Below are 20,791 nucleotides of genomic sequence, written 5' to 3' on the forward strand. Positions count from 1 at the left end.
AAGAGAGGATGTTCCATTCATTAATACACAGGATTAGATGTTACAATCTCTTGTGCCAAGATCCCAGGCAAAACACATTTAGAGGCCCTGTCCAAACCCTAACAAACCTACGGTCATGTGATATGGCGATTAACCAACAATCTAAATGAACCAAGTAAATGCTGCTGGCTTGTAGGCCCACAGAGCAGCAGAGGATAATTCAAACCTTGTGAAATATAAGCTAGCCAAATGCTACTGGCTTGTATGGCCCACTCAGCAGCTAACCAAACAAAGAAATATCACTACCAACCAACATGAAGACATCAGGTAACTGGCCGAGTCACCAGCAGTATGCAGCATGTCATTGGGGTTTTCAAGTGGGCACCTCCCTTCACTGATGTGCCGTTAAGTTAGGCCCACAACACCTCGAGAAGGCTTAACAGTGAATTCCAGCGTCCTGGAGTCACCCCCCTCCACGCTGCGAAACCCCGTTTTTCTCAGCATTCAGTGACTATCAACAACTAATATTATAATAATTAGCCTAGTCCTTTTATGAATCACGACCCAAACAAATAAATCTACTGTGGTCCACCCCGTTGATGCGGACTGAACCACGAACCAATCTACGACATCTATCGTGATATGCAAACACACTAAAGTCACACAGCCATCCTTTACCTTCCAAGAGAACCTTGGGTGGAGCTATTTCAACCATGCAAATCCTGATCACTGGACGCGGTAAAGACAAAGGTCAAAGAGACACAAACACATCTTGAGCCTGTTGAAGAACTTGATTTTGGCCTGCACCTATCTTTTTTCCCATCTCCCACCCAAAGACTGAAAAAAAGCCAGGGCACAACTAGTATGGGTGACAAGTGGGTTTGTCCACAGTTTCCACAGTGGCCCAACCTATGAATGCCGATATGGGGTTTAAGTGGGATATAACTGGTTAATAGATGATGCCCAATGGGTTTATTTATGGCCCATGTCAGCCCCACCTATCACTTTAACAAGGATCTCAACAGGGCCGCTAGTGGGTTTGTCCGCACTTTCCAGACTTGCCCTCGCCATGAATGCCCATATGAGGTATACGTGGAATCTACCTGGGCTTTAGATGGTGGCTATCTGGCAAATTTAAATAAAACCCACATAGTCCCACTTGTGCTTTGAACAAGGATCTCACATAGGCGGGACCCAACTGGGATGCAGTATATTTAAAAGTTAGTTTGTCCACAGTTTCCACAGTGCCCAAACCTATGAATGTTAGGTATGAAGGTATAAATGTTCGGTATCCCATTTATACCCATATTAGGTATAAATGGGATCTAACAGGTTTTCAGCTGAGGCGTATTCGTTTTTTTCATATCAGACTGTTGAAGTCCCCACCTATGCACTGAAGTAACTGGTCCCTTGGGATGAGCTTTCACATTAACTCAGCCTCCTCTTTTAGCTTCTGACCTGTTTACGGTCAAAATCTACTGGTGTCATGCACTAGCAGAAACCTTCCTGACAGTATGTTAATGCCTGTTTACATTCCTCTCGCCTGACCTCTATCTAGGTAGCATTATGTGTAGGTCATTGCTTGGCTGTTTTTTTTTTGTTTTTTTTAAAGACAGTCAAAGGTTTTTAAACTCCTTGAAGACTTATTAATGTGAACTCTAACGAAGATGACTCGCAGATTCACTCTGCATTTGCTGTTTGAAACACCCACTGATATAAACAAAAACATTGAGGCTATTTACATCACCTCTGCTTCTCAGAAATCTGCCACAGGAAGAAACCACTTTTCATTTTGCATTTCAGTCTGATGTTCAGTCAGTCAGCGGCAAGACAACATGGAGGTCAGAGCTTTCTGCATCACACTGTGTGAGTACTGGCTCCTTTCCACATTAAAACTTAATGATAAAGACTTTATTTACAATTAAAAAGCTCATGCACGTGAAAGTCTTTTAACATCATTTAGTGAGTGAAATTAAATTTAACTCTTTCAACTCAAGTATTATTCTTCACCAGCTACGACATTTAATAGTAAATATGCTGAACATCGTGAGCAGCTGTAGGAGATGACAAGACGTTCATTGATTCATCTATTTTCTTTGCATCTTCAGTGACTATGATGATCCTGCTGTGTGCACAGGACCAGGAAGTTGGTGAGTAGATGTTTTGTCAACACAGTCTCACACCTTGTCGTCACATGCTGCCGTTTGGTCATTTAGCCCTGACGTCCTAAGCCGACGTCTAGGGGGCCCCCTCTTCGTCGCTTGACGCCGTAGAGGGTCATCCGATAGATTTGAATGCAAATCCCTCATCTTTGTATTTTGACGGAAAGGGGGTTAGCCATCCAGCGGTTTGCTTGCGCTGGAAATATGTTTTTTGGCGATTGATTTTGTGTTACAAATGTGTATTTTGCAGTACCGTGCGGCGCATATGCTGAACAATCATTGGTGCGGTGAACATACATTTTCGTGGGGCAGAAACCCTTGTCTTCGTTACCACGACTTTTTTTTTTTTAAAGTATACATTAAAATGACATAATTACTGGAGTTACAGGACTGCATATTTGCAACCGTTGCTATGGGTAAACAAAACCAGCAGACTCTGCCCTAGAATTCTGTATTCTGTCTGGTCAAGTTTGCTCACTTATCTAATATTTTGTTGTGTAGTTGGGTTTTGTAACTGCAACTCAAAACACCAACAAGTCCTCCAACTTATACGACCAGAGTGGTCGTTTGTACATGCACTACATCGGTATGTCATAGTTGGACGAATTAAGGTAAGTACAGCAAATGTGTTTAATTAACATTTGAGAACAATATAACATGTTGTCAGCTCGTTTTAATGTTGATTCGCCTTCTAGTATACTATCTAGAATTACTACGGGGGATAATTAACGTCATAAGAGCTAACGTTAAATTAAAACAACTAGCCAAAAGTTATTTTTTTTTAAAAGGTAGCTAGCTAGCTAGCTATCATGATAATAGTTACGTAAATATGACTTTTAGAAGACGTCAGGACATGCACAGGTGAATATCATGTTTGTAACCAAAAGCTAAAGCTAAATGAAGTTGTTTAAAAAGTGAAAACCTGGAATGGAAAAGGACAGACAGATAAGACAGGTGTCCATTGCGTCTGTAAGCAGATTTTCAAATGTTATTATCATACTTAACATATGTAATTTACCAATCACAGTATCTATTGTTCTGAAGACAAAGCGTGTGTTGAAGTAGTTAAGTAATATATTAATATATAACTGCCCTATGTCTGAAATCAGGCATGGTCCCTGAGAACCTGAGGCCCTCATGACAGGTCAGAGTGATCATTGGATCATTTAAAAGTGTGAAGTAATACACAATGTACATACTAGATTGTGTACTACATGCATACTGTGTTACATAATGCACCTTTTTATCTAACTTGGCTACACTAATTTATCGCGTCATCTTCAAATACAGGCTGTTGCATACATAGCCAGGTATTATGATTACAAAATATCTGCATACCTGAGGAATGTGTCGTTGTACATTTTCGAATAATCTTAAAGCAATTTAACAGTAATACTTAATGCTGTCTATCTGTCTGTCTTGCAGTGGGACAAAGTGGAAAAACTCCTGGGAGCCAAAAGACAACATTCAAAGGTAACATCGTGAAATAGACTGTTACTGTGTCATAGTGATTTTGTTATTGTTGCTGTGTTGTATGCCAGTTATGGAGACTGACAGTTATTATATATTATTTGATATAACTGCTTTATGATCTGTTTTGCTTGATCTTTGAGGAGACAGGCTACATGAATTCATTCATTCATTCATCTTCTATAACCGCTTATTCCTGTTAAGGGTCACAGGGTCTGCTGGAGCCTATCCCAACAGTCATTGGGCGAGAGGCGGGGTACATCCTGGACAGGTCACCAGTCTATCGCAGGACTAATATAGAGAGATAGACAACCATTCACACTCACGTGCACACCTATGACCAATTAGAATCACCAATGAACCTAACCAGCATGTCTTTGGACGACGGGAAGAAGCCGGAGTACCCGGAGAGAACCCACGCAGACACAGGGAGAACATACAAACTCCACACAGAAAGGAACCAGTCGGCCCATGGATTCGAACCGGTGACCTTCTCGCTGTGAGGCATCAGTGCTAACCACCCTGGCTACGTGAATGATAAATGTTAATGTCTGGTAATGTTTTAAAATAAAATTCCTGCCACCTGTCTCTGTCTGTGTTCATTTCCATTCAATTCAGTTTCACGATTGTTTACAGTTTATAAATTAGCAGCCTGAATAGGTTTGTTTTCACAAAAAAAAAGGTGAGGGGTTAACAGACAACTTCATCCAATCACACCCATTACAGTAGTACAATTTTTGTGCTTATATTGCTTGTTAATTACTCAGAATTTATTTAGTTTTGATTAACATTTATTGTTAAAGGCATAAGCTGTGAACTAGTAGTTACACTATAGGTGAGGATAGAAGTTACAATATTCTGAAATCAAGGAATGCCCCCTGTCGCATATCCTCAGTAGTGTTTTGTTGAGATGCTGTTTTTTCATTGAAACACACAGATGTCAGAAATGACCTATTGGACAACATAACAACGGTATGTGTAACTGATTTACTCAAAGTCCCTTGACAAATAGCTGTTGTGATGTTAGTTTACACACAGGTTCAAATTGTCTGGTGGAATTAACTGGTAAAAACAAATGAGCAGATACAATATAAATTACTAATTCAGTTGTAAATCTGTCAGATATGATTACCTTCCATGATTTTTTCTCATTGTTTAAAAAAAAATACTTATATCATGGGCTGAGTCCTCAAAAGGCTCTCTGAATCTAAGCCTGGGCACAGCTGTGTTCATGAAATGTGAAAATCCATACTTTGTTGTAGGACTATAATAAAGATATTGTTGGAAAGGTCTCAACGTGGGGAATAACATATGTTAGTTTAGGGGTTGTAACTGACTCCTTCTTTGAACTATTGACCTTTGAACCCTGACTTCTGAGAATTTTTGAAGGCTTAAGGCTAAAGTAATTCTGCATCAAAAGGGGCTATAGACATGGGACAAAGTGCTGTAGAAAGCTTATGAACTCTGCCTTTTGTGCCTGTGTGACTATACCTAGTGGATATAGACAGAAAGTGGGAGTGCTGTCCAAAATGGTATCTTTTCACCCACTTGACAATTATATGCTTAAATTCTGGTAAGTTTCCCACACCCTTAAACCCCGGCTATGTATTCATTTTATTATTTATAACCTCCTATTCGAGGAAATCACTAATCGTGGTAGAAACTACAAATCCCTTGAGCTGCGACATGTAGCTTGATACCAAGTCACGTGATATTTGTAGTTTTTTCAGTTTTCAAACATATGTTAAAATAGGGTTGTAAAAAGATATATATACTGATTACATCGAATATCTAGTATTGCCGAACTAGCGATGACATTGCTTTAAGTCGATATATGTTAAGAAAAAGTAAAGAGAGTTTATTTAGGATGTGTTTAGAACCGCGCAATATAGATTTACGCCAAACAGCAATGCAGTTTGGTTCTCCCGCTTCAGTAGGCAGGATTTGGATTGGTTTATCTGCTGAACACATGAAATATTTACTACAGCCGAACTTGTAACAGCAGTGATTATAGTTGCTTTAAGTTAAGAAATGACACACAACACTGCATTTGAGTCGTTTATTTGAAAATATTATGAAGCTTTGCTGTTGCTTGGTTGAGCGGCAGAAACCGAACGCAGCCAATCCACGGCGGACAGCTATAGCAGAGCCCGTCTACGGAGAGCCTTGCCACTCTCTATTAAGTCCCATTGTAACGAATTTTGGTTGCAGTTCCACCAGATTTCCACTGGGGGCGATCGCCATGAGTGCAACATGAATGGGACTCTATGGAGCTAAACGGCTAAATGTGTCTCTTTCACCCGATTGTCGTTGAGAAATCTCAGATTTGATTGTAGGTTTTGCAGGTTCAACATGGGTTATAGGTCAAAAGTTGAATGAACGAGAACTTGTCCTTTCGTTTTCTTACAGGTTGAGTTGTTGTTGCCCATAACACGCTAGCATTGTGCTAATGAACGCTGATTGGTCAGTGAAGGACTGATTACGACCAGATCCCGCTTGACGGCATCGTGGCATCCGAAGCGGGACCAGAATGTTAAGGCGGACTTTTTCGCCCAAGTTTTTTTTTTTCGGCCCGGTCTTTTAAAACAACAAAACAGAAACTCTTCTAGCACGATTATGTACCCGTGTCAGCTGTGTTGTCCATGCCTCGAGAGAAAAGAAAGTGCAGAGCGCGAAAGCACCAAAGCAGTGACTGAAGGATTACCGTAAAGCAGTATCTGGTCGTACGATGTGTATGACGTCATTGACATTTTAAAATACTTTTTAAAGCAAATAAGTGACTCTAAAAAATCTAACACCCAGCAGTGTGTAATTTCTTTGCATCTCCTTTCAAATACAATATTCAAATTACTGCACAAAAACTTATATCCTGAGAAAAGTGGATTTTGAGGGGTACTGCTCCATAGACCGCCATTCATTCTGCACTCGTCCTGAGAGCGCCCTCATATGGAACCAGAGTGGAACTGCAACCAGTTCAGAAGCCGGAAGTTCAGTGAGAGTGGCACTTCTCCCCATATTAGACATTCTCTGGCTATAGTCAGGATTGGAATGAGTCCAACTACGTCACTAGGCTTTCTGCCGATCTCATAAGCCTTCTTTTAATAATACTGTTCAAAATGCACCAGGTTTAACGAATGCACTGAGTAATACGGCATTACTAGCATTCACTTTGAGGATGGGGGTAGTATTTTTACACTAATCGGCTCGTTTTCTACCCCGGGATGACGACGGAGGTTGACCGGCCGATCAGCTCAGGAGGCCGGCCGTTCGTCTCTGAGATGACTCGCTGCTCCTGTTCCACAGGTGGTGCTTCACTTCTCCGAAAACATCGGAGCAAACTTCCAACCAGGCGTTATTTGGATAAACTGATCACATATTGGGGATCTGCACCGTTACTTTCTAGCATGAAAAAATATTAAAACTTAATAAAGTGACGTATTAACAGCTATGGAGCGGGAATTAAAACAGCTTTTAGCCTGCTTATTACGATGCCGCTAGAGGGCACCAGCGCGGCTAGTCACCCCCAAACGTAACACTGGGTCGTAATTTGGGTGCAGGAAAAACGACAACTGTGATCGTTCTGTAGAGGAGGACAGTCTGTGTTTTGAGTTGCAGTTACAAAACCCAACTACACAACAAAATATTAGATAAGTGAGCAAACTGGACCAGACAGAATACAGAATTCTAGGGCAGAGTCTGCTGGTTTTGTTTACCCATAGCAACGGTTGCTATGCATCGCAGGTTGAAAATGAGATCGTAGAGACAAGTAAAAAAAAAAAAAAACAGGTAAAGAAAAAGTAGTTTTAAGCCTACAGCAAATATATGGAAGCCCATTTCCGCCACTTGATGAAAAAAAATATGAGACACTAAGTCATAATTATGAGCTACTAAGTCAAAATTATGAGATAGCTAAGTCATAATTATGAGATACTAAGTCATAATTATGAGATACTAAGTCGAAATTATGAGATAGCTAAATCGAAATTATGAGATACTAAATCGAAATTATGAGATAGCTAAGTCGAAATTATGAGATACTAAGTCATAATTATGAGATACTAAGTCATAATTATGAGATACTAAATCGAAATTATGAGATAGCTAAATCGAAATTATGAGATACTAAGTCGAAATTATGAGATAGCTAAGTCGAAATTATGAGATACTAAGTCATAATTATGAGATACTAAGTCGAAATTATGAGATAGCTAAGTCGAAATTATGAGATAGCTAAGTCGAAATTATGAGATACTAAATCGAAATTATGAGATAGCTAAATCGAAATTATGAGATACTAAGTCGAAATTATGAGATAGCTAAGTCGAAATTATGAGATAGCTAAGTCGAAATTATGAGATACTAAGTCATAATTATGAGATAGCTAAGTCGAAATTATGAGATAGCTAAGTCAAAATTATGAGATAGCTAAGTCATAATTATGAGATACTAAGTCAAAATTATGAGATAGCTAAGTCATAATTATGAGATAGCTCAGTCAAAATTATGAGATACACTCTTGCTGTGTCTTAAAGTCATACTACATTTTGATGTGATGGGGTTTGTGTGAATCATCCCGAACAACATTGTGTGATCCACTGATTTATCACTTAGGCCACTTACTTATTATGACAGGAGCTGGACCGATTCACGCAAACCCCATCACATCAAAATGTAGTATGACTTTAAGACACAGCAAGAGTGTATCTCATAATTTTGACTTACCGTAAATCCTCTAATACAGGCCCGGGCCTTTATTTTACTCAAGCGCATCGCGGTCCAGGCCTTTATTGGAAGGAGGCCAGAATTAGAGGCAGGCCTCAGTTTCTATTTGAGCAAAACGAACTACCAGTAGAATGAATAAAAACAAGATTTTGTGTCTATTTGAACCTATAAAATACTAGGTTCATTTATTGAAAACGTACAGTTACCATAACATGGTATGCATACAGAACATTAACAACAAATGAGCGGCGCGACGCGGTCGGGGCGCACTGAGGACAGTCCGCAGCCGGTCGGCAGTCGCGCCGGGAGCGAGGGGGCCCCGTCCCTCCCCGCAGGGAGAGAGGGCGCAGTGAGCACTGATTCCACGACCACAGGGAAGCGGCGAGGTGAGATGCGGGGGGTCGCTGTAAAGCTCGCGGCCGGAGCCGGCGAGCCACCTTCGCCCCGAGCACTTCCAGGCCGACCCAGGGCCGGTCGCGGCGCACCGCCACGGAAGAAATGCGCCCGGCGGGGGCCGGCCGACGCCAGGGAGAGGTCCCGCTGAGGGGATCCTCCCACACCGTGCCGCCGAAATCCTGACCCGCCGAGATGGTTCTAATAATAGCCCCAGCCACTATTAGAGACCGCCCTTTATTTACCTCCGCTGACAGCGACCGGCCAATGTTGGAGACCCGGCCGCTAATGGAATACAGGCCAATATTAGAGGATTTACGGTAGCTATCTCATAATTATGACTTAGCTATCTCATAATTATGACTTAGCTATCTCATAATTATGACTTAGTATCTCATAATTTCGATTTAGTATCTCATAATTTCGACTTAGTATCTCATAATTATGACTTAGCTATCTCATAATTTCGACTTAGTATCTCATAATTATGACTTAGCTATCTCATAATTTCGACTTAGTATCTCATAATTATGACTTAGCTATCTCATAATTTTGACTTAGTATCTCATAATTTTGACTTAGTATCTCATAATTATGACTTAGCTATCTCATAATTTTGACTTAGTATCTCATAATTATGACTTAGTATCTCATAATTATGACTTAGCTATCTCATAATTTTTTTTCATCAAGTGGCGGAAATGGGCTTCCATACAAATATGCAGTCCTGTAACTCCAGTAATTATGTAAGGGATAATGCCCGACGAGGTGTCCATTAAGTAAAGGATAATGCCCAACGAGGTGTCCATTAAGTAAAGGATAATGCCCGACGATGAATGGACGACGCGGAGGCGTGAACCGTGCTTCCGCGAAGTGTTTAGAGTTAAAATCGTGAGTTTTTTTTTTTATTTTTACAAGTCGAGCGCACTATTTAATATTTCCCGTATGCAGGCGTTGGCCATAGCGACCCGACCGCAGCAGTTGATCAGTGATGGGAAGTGAGGTGATGGCTTAACCTTACGTTATGTGATACGAAGTATCATTTCAGAAGGCCAGTGCTACTTGTGTGTGTCCAGAGGATGATGCGAAATTTTGTTTCAAAGAATCAAAGTTCACAGATAGTTTCCTAAATCGTTTTCTTTGTGCTTATCCCGTCCTTGTCATCCTCTAATTCGTTCAATTCCTCCGGTGTCACCTCCTTGCGTCGCTTCCCCTTTTTCTTTTCATATTCTCTTCTCTCTTTTTCTTCTGCTGCATCCCAGTCTTCAAAGTTGTCAAACTCACCAAATAATTTAAAAGAAATGATAAAATCACTCATGTTTTGTCTGTCTTGCTGTTGCGATGAATAAACTGAAATAACGTTGAGTCTCCGTTGCCATGGTTACCATCTAGCGTTTGAGCCAGCGCATAATTTAGAACTGTCATCAGGCAATCTGACGGGACGTCTTTCCTAGGTGTACATTATCACTTTTTAACCTACACCCTCCAGCCAATCAGAATCGAGTATTCACCCAGACCATGGTATAAGTCATTTTAATGTATACTTTAAAAAAAAAAAAAAAAAAGTTGTGGTAGCGAAGACAATTGTTTCTGCCCCACGAAAATGTTCACCGCACCAATGATTGTTCAGCATATGCGCCGCATGGTACTGCAAAATACACATTTGTAACACAAAATCAATCGCCAAAAAACATATTTCCAGCGCAGGCAAACCGCTGGACGGCTACCTCCCTTTCCGTCAAAATACAAAGATGAGGGATTTGCATTCAAATCTATCGGATGACCCTCTACGGCGTCAAGCGACGAAGAGGGGGCCCCCTAGACGTCGGCTTAGGACATCAGGGCTAAATGACCAAACGGCAGCATGTGACGACAAGGTGTGAGACTGTGTTGGTTTTGTTGGGCAGCTATGACATTTAATGGTAAATATGGTGAACATCATGAGCAGCTGTAGGAGATGACAAAACTTTTATTGATTCATCTATTTTCTTTGCGTCTTCAGTGACTGTGATGATCCTGCTGTGTGCACAGGATCAGGAAGTTGGTGAGTAGATTTTTTAATGGGCAGTTGTAGAAAAGAGGCAAAAATATCTTGAGATTGGTGTGTTTAATCATCAACGGAGTTCCTCTATTCCTTTTCTACTTTTAAATGTTGTAGACGTCGTCCAGCAGTTCACAGGAGTAAATGTCTAAACTCAATTTCTCTGTTTTTCTTTGTCTCAGATGCAGCTTTTCTTCGTATCTCTCCAAACAGACTGCAGTTCTTTGAATATGAGTCGTCACTTTTTACTGTGAGGGAGTCTTTTACTGTGATGTTGAAGATAAGTCGGTTGGGAAGACGCCCTTGTGTTGCACCACTAATAACAGAACATCAAGAGGACCTAACTGCACCATTGAAAGTGTCTATGCAGAGGACACTGGAAAGTACTGGTGTGAGGATGGAGGAGAGGGAAGAAACATCATCAACATCAATGTCACTTGTATGTTTGCAGTGAGGCAGTGATATTTTGTGATTATCTCAACGTGATTTCAAGATACATTAAATATGATCGTGTTCTTCAGCTGGTTCTGTGATCCTGGAGAGTCCTGCTCATCCTGTGATGGAGGGAGAAGATGTGACTCTGAACTGCAGAACCAAAATATCTTCCTCCAACATCACAACTGATTTCTTTAAAGATGGAGTCCACAAGTGGACAAGATCCACAGGAAATCTGAGACTCAAAACAGTCTCCATGCTTGATCAAGGACTAGGACAAGCTACATGAGGCGATTTCCACCCTTCAGACTAACCATCGTGAAGCGGCCCTTATTGTAACCGGGGACTTTAACAGTGCTAACTTGAAGAAGGTGATACCGGAGTTCACTCAACACATCGACTGCCCCACCAGAGGAGTACGGACTCTAGACCACTGCTACTCCCCATTCAAAGAAGGCTACAAAGCGAAACCTCTCCCCCCCTTTGGAAAATCGGATCACGCTGCTGTCTTTCTCATGCCCAAATACAAACAACGGCTGAAGCAGGAACCCCCTGCTGTGAGAGAAGTGACGCGGTGGACAGATCAATCGGAGGCCGCTCTGCAGGGTGAGCTGGATTCAGCCGACTGGGACATGTTTCACAGCAGTGCGGGTGGAGACATCGAGGAGTTTACTGAAGCGGTTGTGGGATTTATCGGGAAAATTGTGGATGACACCACGCCGAGGAGAACCATCAGGACTTTTCCCAACCAGAAGCCGTGGATGGATCGATCTGTCCGCGACGCCCTGCGTTCCCGCACCGCTGCCTACAACTCCGGACTCGCCTCTGGGAACATGGAGGAATACAAGTCGGCCTCTTACAGTGCTCGCAGAGCGGTGAAAGAGGCTAAACACCGCTACGGCCAAAGACTGGAGAAACTGATGGGACAGTCTGATTCCAGGGGACTGTGGCAGGGACTACGTACAATCACGGACTACAAAGCAGCACCCGCCCCCCCGTTGAGTGCCGACGCCTCTCTGGCTGACAAACTGAACAACTTTTTTGCGCGTGAGGAGGGTGTTTAAAAGTGTGAACACCAGGAAAGCGGCTGGACCAGACGGGATTAGTGGGCGTGTCCTCAAAACCTGCGCTGATCAGCTGGCACCTCTGTTCACAGTGATATTTAACCTCTCACTCAGACAGTGTGTGATCCCAACCTGCTTCAAGAAGTCCATAATAGTCCCTGTCCCAAAGAAACCACATCCCAGCAGCTCCAATGACTTCAGGCCCATAGCCCTCACATCTGTGGTGATGAAATGTTTTGAGAAACTGATCAAGACATTCATCACCTCCACACTGCCCGCCACCCTGGATCCACTACAGTTTGCATACAGGCCGGACAGATCTACAGATGACGCCATAAACCTCCTCCTCCACAAGACCATCTCCCACGTGGACACTGGTAAGAGAGGTGTCCCACCTGGAGGACTGGTGCACGTCAGCAAAACAAAGGAACTGATTGTGGACTTCAGCAGGAAACAGCAGAGGGACTTCCATCCACTCACTATCTGTGGCTGTGAGGTGGAAAGAGTGGACACCTTCAGATACCTGGGAGTGACCATCTCACAGGACCTGTCATGGACTCACCATCTGAACACCATCGTGAAGAAGGCCAGACAGCGTCTCTACCTCCTCAGACGCCTCAGAGACTTTAAGCTCCCTCTCAAGGTGCTCAGAAACTTTTACACCTGCACCATCGAGAGCATCTTGTGTGGGAGCATCACCACCTGGATGGGAAATTGTACCAGGCAGGACTTCCTGGCCCTCAAGAGGGTGGTCCGTTCAGCGGAGCGGACCATCAGAACCCCCCTCCCCAACCTGCAGGACATTTACACCAAACGTTGCAGGTTGAGGGCCACAAAGATCCTGAAACAGCCCAGTCAACCCGGACACTCTCTCTTGTCTCTACTGCCATCAGGCCGGCGTTTCCGTTGCCTGAGGACAAAGGCTGAGAGGCTGAAGAAGAGTTTTTATCCCCATGCCATCCGCCTGCTCAACTCTGAGCCTTAACTGGACTTAAAATATCACTGCACTTTATTCATGTAGCTGCTTAATATTTAATATTTAATACTGTAAATTATGTACATATACAACTACCCCCCCACCTCCCAAGTTAACCAGTCTATATTTTTATTCAGTCGATATTTTTATTTTTATTCTCATTTTTTTTATTTTATTTTTTTTTATATTCTATTTCTCTATCGGTGTACATTACACTTATATCGCTTACCTTGTGTGCAACTACTGTTTACTGTAGTAACTACTGTTTACTGTAGTACTTATATATTTTCTTACTACTGGCTGCAGGTACAACAGTACATTTCACTGTGCATTGTACTATGTATAACTGTGCATGTGACAAATAAAACCTATCTATCTATCTATACAAATGTCACATCTCTGGAGTTGGAGAATCACCACAGAGCTGGCTGTCTGTTGGAGGTGAGACATGTAGTTTTTTTTTATTTTATTTTTTTTTAATAAGATTCATAAAGTATTGATCACGTATGTGTTTATACTCCCATTTCCCATCTCCTTAAGTTTCAGCTTTTCCTACCGTCGATACAGAAGATCACGAAGACTCTAATCCTGCCTCCTCTTCCTCCGCAAGCACACCATGGATCATCATCTCTGTCTTGTTGATGCTTCTCTTGTTGATTGTTGGACTACTTCACTTTGGCAGATTTCCTTGTGGCAGAGGTGAAGAAAATGAAGTGAACTTTACTGTTGGTTGGAGGTGAGTGTCTCACCTCATTCATTTTCAGATGAATAAAGTGTATAAATGTGATCTTAGTTTCTGTTACTGTTATTATTTTCATTTTTTTAGCTTTCCTGTCTTCAACTACACAATATTTTCATGAAGAGATGAGTCTTAACTCCTCCTGCAAGTGTAATGGTAAGAAGACTTAAAGCAACACTAAAGAGTTTTTAGTACCTTAAAATAATGTTTCAAAAATAGTTTCAGTGATTTATCACCTCAAAACCGGGTGAAAGCCAATTCTGTATTCGCTTTGCGGCCCTCTATTGGCTGTAACCGCACTATGTAACTTTGCTTCGTCGGGTAGCGTTTTTGTAGTTCTAAAAAGACTACAAATTTGACCTGCTTTACGGCAACGCGGCTACAAAAGCCGGTAGGTTGAGGCTCAAATCAGTGAGAGAGTGAATCAGATCAGCGAGAGAACACTCAGCAGGTGTGTGGAAGATACCAGCTAGATAGTTTTTAAATTTTCGCCATGACAGAGCCTGCAAAGAAAAGGAGGAGTGTAGTGTCCGATGAGGCGAAGAAAAGAAAACGAGAGCATGATAAAGAAAGAGCTAAAACGAGAGTGAATATCGGACCGGCTCATACTCGTTGGCGAGAGCTGAAGGAGGCAACAAAATGCAAGACGGATGGTGACTTGGCTTTGCTGCTGCTGGACTTGTAAGTAATACCGGTAATCTTTTTTTTTAAACAGTGTGCATCGGTGTACAATACATTGTCAATTATTTTATCAGCTCATCTTAGCTAAGGCGTTAGCTATTGTGCTAATATATATGTAACTATCGCTATGGCTCATGTTAGCTAAACCTAGCTAAGGTGTTCGCTATTGTATGTAACTATCGCTATGCTCATGTTAGCTAAACCTAGCTAAGGTGTTCCAAAGCCGGTTCTGCATAAACAAATAACGTGCTTGCGACAGTAGGATGCAGTAGGCATACTTATTTACGACGGAAGTAATGGACAATTCCACTTCCAACCAGTAGGGGGACCGAAGAGGAAAACTTCTTTAGTGCTGCTTTAATCTGAACTACACTGTCTAATTGTTAAATCACTAAACAAATAACCTGGGAATAGTCCTGTTGGATGTGAGGACTGTTGTCCACCGTGTTCACCATCATCATGGTGGCGCTGCTGCTGCTCGGATGTGTTCACTGTGTGATAGAGTTATAAAACATGACTCACCTCCAACAGTATAGAGAGTTTTCTGTCATATTTAAGAAAAAGATGGCTTGGATGACAACCAACAGGAGAATGAAAGCTAGCTTAGTCGCTGATATTTTCGAGTTAATATTTCATCAAGGCTACTCTCACATTTCATCTAGAATTAAGCCTGCTGCTATCAAGCTGCTTTCTATGCTTCTAGACACAGGGTTAGACGCTGTAATTGGATCAGGAAATGAGCCTCTCGCTGAGAAACTTGTCTAATGTGTCTGCAAATGTGGTTTTTAAACCTATCGCACTGGCCATAAGTCTGACACATGGTGTTTAAAATAAGCACAGCGTCCAAGCACTTCTATTAATTGATGCTGGTTTGTAGAAACCTGTGAGCTCTTACAGTGTGTCAGCACCGTTTGGTGTCTTCTGCTGTTTGCAATTTTGTAAAATCTAAATAAAAATAAAAATACATTAACATGCTTTTCTTTAACGTGGTGGTTTTTCATTTTCTTCTCAATATCTTTTCTAGAGTATTTTTATTTTTTTTTTAATGTTTAACCTGAATGGTACACAGCAGATGAGAGAGTAAGGCAGAAGTGAGGTAAAAAGAGATGTAAAATGAAAAGATGCAAGAGAAAATGAAAATCATGATATTCTTAATCTATTTAACCCTTTTATTTCAGAAGAAGCTTTTATAGATGAGTCTAGACTAAAGATGGAAGTCTGACAAGTCTCCATTACTGCAGAGACACTTATGAACATGTTATTATATTTATGCAAAGCGTTTCAGTTTTCATGCAGTCTTGGCAAAAAATCTTTTGATTTATAAACTGCTATTATGTCAAATGTCTACAGGATTTATTGACTTAAGAGTTTGTACAAACAAAATAATTTGCATAAATATAATATATACAAGAAATTGTTTTCAGTAAACTTTGTTTTACTGAAGTTTATATACTACATAGGTGCATGTCTTTGTTCATTTCAAGTTGTCTGTGTTACTCGTGCAAACAACTCACTAAAAGTCATAATGTCATTTAGTTTGACTTATTCAGAACAGTGAACAGTGTGAAACTGGAGAAGCTACTCTTTCCATTAACACAAAGCATCACATAACTGGAGCTAAACAGCTAGCTTCAGCCAACACAGAAAACACCAAAACTTCGACTTGCAAAGTCAACATGGCATTTTTCTGAAGACATTTATGAAAACAACTGTCAACTAATATTGGGCCTCATTCACCAATATCTTCTTAAGAATCTTCTTAGATTCTCTCTTAAGCTATTCGTAAGAAGATTCTTAAGAAAACTCCACGTCGCATTCATCAACGTGTTCTTAAGCCGCAGAATTGTTCGCAGCTGTGTTCTTAAATTGATGAATGCCATTTCCTCGTAAGTTGAGAGCGCGTGCCAGGTGAGTCTAATTAACATAGGATTAGCATATGTAACCGCCCATCAATGCCCATAAAAGGGACTGCAGGGCCATGAGTTGACACAGATGTCGAACAGAGAAAACTACAATAAAAATGCCAAAAGCAAAACGTAAGTCAATTGGAGCGCAGCAGGCAAAGCGAAAAAAAAACTTTAGTAATTCAGAGGTGGAGGTACTGCTGCAGGAAATAACCCGCAGGAAAAAAATTATATTCAGTAGTCTCAGTACAGGTTACACCAATACACACAAAAAGGAAGCATGGGAGGCAGTCACACATGCAGTAGAAGCAGTATCTGGAGAAGGACGGACAATAGAGGAAGTTAAAAAAAAATGGTTTGACCTAAAATCCGAAACCAAGAAAAACATAGCAAAATTTCGACGGGAGATGCAACAGACTGGAGGAGGAACATCGGAGACCCAAAACCTGTCTGAGATGGACCAGCGCATCGGGGCCATCATCGGGGAGACTGCACTCTCAGGTAGCTAGACTATATGGGAAAACTCTAAATCATTTTTCTTAAATTCATTTATTTAATTGATAGTTTAATTTCCCCCACTTACTTTTTAGGAGTACCATCGACTGAGAGTCTAGATACAGACCTTGACCCCGAGGCAACGCTTTCATCCCCTCCCTGTGCTGCTGGTACTCCAGAGGAATCGGGAGGTAATTTATTTATTTAATATTTATTTTCTGAAAGAAAGTTATTTTAAACGTGTGTCCTAAAGGCAGGAGTTTGTCATAGTGTGTGTAAGATCAAAATACGTCTTAGTATTGGACTGAGTGTCGCTACAATGGCTTGATTTATTATTTATTCACAGATGAAGTCCCGCAGAGCCAAATAACAACAGAACTACAACCATCCTGCAGCAGTACCTCCACCCGTACTTGGTCCTGTGCCTCTCCACGCCTGATCACAGAAGCGGTGTTGAACAATCAACAAAGGATAGTGGACACTTTAGATAAAATTGCCTCAACGCTAACAACCATATCCAGCACACTAAAAGAAATGAATGAAAATTTAAAGAAATAAAGATGTGCACAGAAACTGGTCCGTCCTCATTTTTTAAGTGAATCAGACTGGTGGATTCAAGCTGTAATTAATGAGACTTTATTTACAAACGGGCAATTAATTGCTCCCGAACTTGAATAGCGCGCCTGCAGTCTGGTCCCATCAATGCATCAGGACGCACATCTTCACGGTGTGGTGGCTCAGGGGGGAGAGGCACACCACGCTTCATGGCGATGTTGTGCAGGACACAGCAGGCCATGATTATCCTACAGACCTGTAATGGTGAGGGAGAAACATAAATTAAGATGCAAGGTGTTTGAATAAACTTGATCTTAGTCTAAGCGGTTTTTACAAGAATAAAACAAATCATCAGTTCTCTTACTTTCTCCGGTTTGTAGAGCATTTTGCCACCTGCTGTGTCCAAACACATCCAGCGTCCCTTTAAAACGCCGATGGTGCGTTCGATGGTGGAGCGAGTGCGTGCGTGCATCTGATTGTATAAAACCTCCTGAGGAGTCTGAGGGTTGGTCAGTGGTGTCATTAACCATGGGGCTAGGGCATATCCTCGATCCCCTAATAAAACAAATCAAGATCAAAGACACTTTTGTGGAAAATAATTAAATATAATAAAAAGATGCGTACCAATGAGCCATGCGTCACCAGCTGCGCCTTGTTCGAGGCGCATACCCACGGAGCTGTTCTGCAAAATATAGGAGTCGTGTGCTCCTCCTGGGAACCGGGAGACCACGTTCAGCAGGTGGTTATTGGAGTCGCATATGAGTTGGACATTTATTGAATGGTATTGCTTGCGGTTGAGGTATGGGAAGGGGTCTGGAGAGGGTGCCTTGATGCGCACGTGCGTGCAGTCTATTGCGCCAATGGTGTTGGGGAGGCCAGCGATGTTATGAAATGCAGTCTTGACTGTGACTTGCTCTTCTGCTGCGTATGGAAACCTGATGTAGTGCGTGGCCAGTTGATTTATGGCATTCACGACTCGCGGGAGAGCGCGGCTGATTGATGGCTGTGATATGCCAACCCTGTCCCCCAGCTCCCGTTGAAATGATACAGTGGCCAAAAAGCCGAGGGTCGATAGTACCTGAACATGCGGGGGGACAGGGTTGGACCGATGCGTGTGGCTCCGAAGTGCTGGCTCCAAATGGTTGCAGAGATCCACGAGTACAGCTCTTGGGAGCCTAAAGCGTCCAAAAAGGAACTCGTCACTCTCGGCGAACAGGTCAACGTGGTCCTGAAACATTCGTTCCCTCCGTAGGGCACGGTCAGCTATCTCTTGCAGCAACAATATATATGCCATTGTTTTTGCAGGCCTTGGATGGAGAAATGCCACATATAAATAGGGTGGGATTACTAATTGATGGCGTGGTTTCCAATTTTCTAAATTAATGTTAAAGCGCTGGTACGTTTAAGTTATTTTAAAATAAAAAATGCTCTGTAAATTAACCAAAAAATAAAATGAATAAATTAATAAATAAATATGACAGAAATATCACTGTAGTATCGTATTTTAATGAACTGCACAAAAGAAGACAACACAACCATGCCAACATGTCGGCACTGAAATGTGCGTAAGAGTACTCCTGAGTGTTCGTAGGATTTGTTCTTACCTAAGAACAAAGGGAAGATAAGAAAACATTCATGAATGCCACAATCTTCGTAAAAACTTCGTAAGTAGGACTTAAGAACAAATTTGTTCTTAAGAACGGTTCGTGAATGAGGCCCATTGTTTTTATTACCTGTTGTGTCCATTTGAGCTGATTCACAGGATTATCCATCAACTGTGACAGGATCTCTAATTTCATGCAAGGTCCTTTGCTCCGTCTAGTGGGCTTATGGTGGTACTATCGAAAATACACAAATTATCACCATTTTGTATAGAATGAGACCTTTATGAACCTTACCTTACTGTGGAACGGCACTGTTGTAGATGGATTTAACTCTTTGTCAGAAATATAATGCAGGAATGGCTTTTGTGTGCCTCAGAACTTTTCTTTTTCTTACTTTCGTTCTTTTTGTAACAGAGTGTTATGCACAAGGTGGCATGGCCATTGTTTACACACATGACCAGCTGTTAGCGCTATGTAAACCTGTAATGCAATCCCAGACACATCTGTGCGAAGGAACGTCCGTGTAGCACAAACATGGACCTGCTGGCTATAGGGTAACATCCTTATTATTTGCCAAGGGAGTTCATGTCCACCATTGTGATCACCATCTACATCCCCCCATCAGCTGAGGCTGAAGTGGCTGCTGACGTCATCAATACCACCATCTCCCGTCTGCAGATGCAGCAGCCAAATGCCTTTATTGTGATGAATGGGGACTTTAATCATGTGACATTGGACAGAACCCTCACAGACTTCACCCAGTACGTGGATTGCGTGTGTGACAACCCGTGACAACAAAACCATGGACCTATTGTATCCAGATGGACTCAATGCATACAGTACCACTGCCTTTCCCGCCCTAGGCAGGACAACCTTGTCCTGTTCACTCCAAAGAATGTCCCTCTTGTTAAAAGGCAGCCTGTGTCCAGAAAGACAGTAAGGAGTGTGGACACAGGAGGCTGAGGAGGCCCTGCAGAACTGCTTTGAGTACACTGACTGGGAGGGACTCTACCAGTCTCATGGGGAGGACATCAGCAACATGATTGACTGCATCACAGAATACATCAAATTCTGTGAGAATACTATCATGCCCTAACAGACTGCTCATTGTTGCTCCAAGAACAAGCAGTGGATCACTTGTGATCCAAAGACAAGAGGATGACAAGAATGACAAGATGAGAACCTTCAAGTCTGGAGACAAGGAGGAGCTAAGAAGGGTACAGCACCAATGGCAGAACAAGCTGAGGGAGTGTAAAGACTCCTACAAGAGGTAGCTGGAGGTCAAACTTCAGCAGAAGAACATTGGGAAGGTGTGGTCAGAAATGAAAGATATCACGGGCTGTGGGGGGAGAGGCAGGTTGTCTGAAGGCAACATGGAAAGAGTGAAAACCTTCAATAGGTTTAGCTCTGAGAACTCTGTCTCCTCGACCCCATCCCCCACACCTCCCCACTGCCTCCAATGCTCCCACATCTCACGTCTCCTACTCCTCCTGCAGGGCCTCCTCAGCCTCCTGTGTCCACTTCCACCTGATCCTACTGAGGACCTGTGCCAGCCAGATGCCTGTCTAGTT

General features: G+C 42.1%; 1 pseudogene across 1 annotated transcript in view; it reads left to right on the forward strand.

The window, feature by feature from the left end:
• Positions 1-20,791, forward strand: part of LOC311492476 (high affinity immunoglobulin gamma Fc receptor I-like) — a 76,043-nt pseudogene that overhangs the window by 49,421 nt on the left and 5,831 nt on the right. The window contains exons 3-5 of the transcript in view: positions 10,950-11,206; positions 11,289-11,473; positions 13,623-13,683. The product of the transcript in view is annotated as a high affinity immunoglobulin gamma Fc receptor I-like (transcript). The remainder of the gene's footprint in view (positions 1-10,949; positions 11,207-11,288; positions 11,474-13,622; positions 13,684-20,791) is intronic.

Source organism: Chelon labrosus (assembly GCF_963514085.1).
Source record: "Chelon labrosus genome assembly, chromosome: 1".
Lineage (NCBI taxonomy): Eukaryota > Metazoa > Chordata > Actinopteri > Mugiliformes > Mugilidae > Chelon > Chelon labrosus.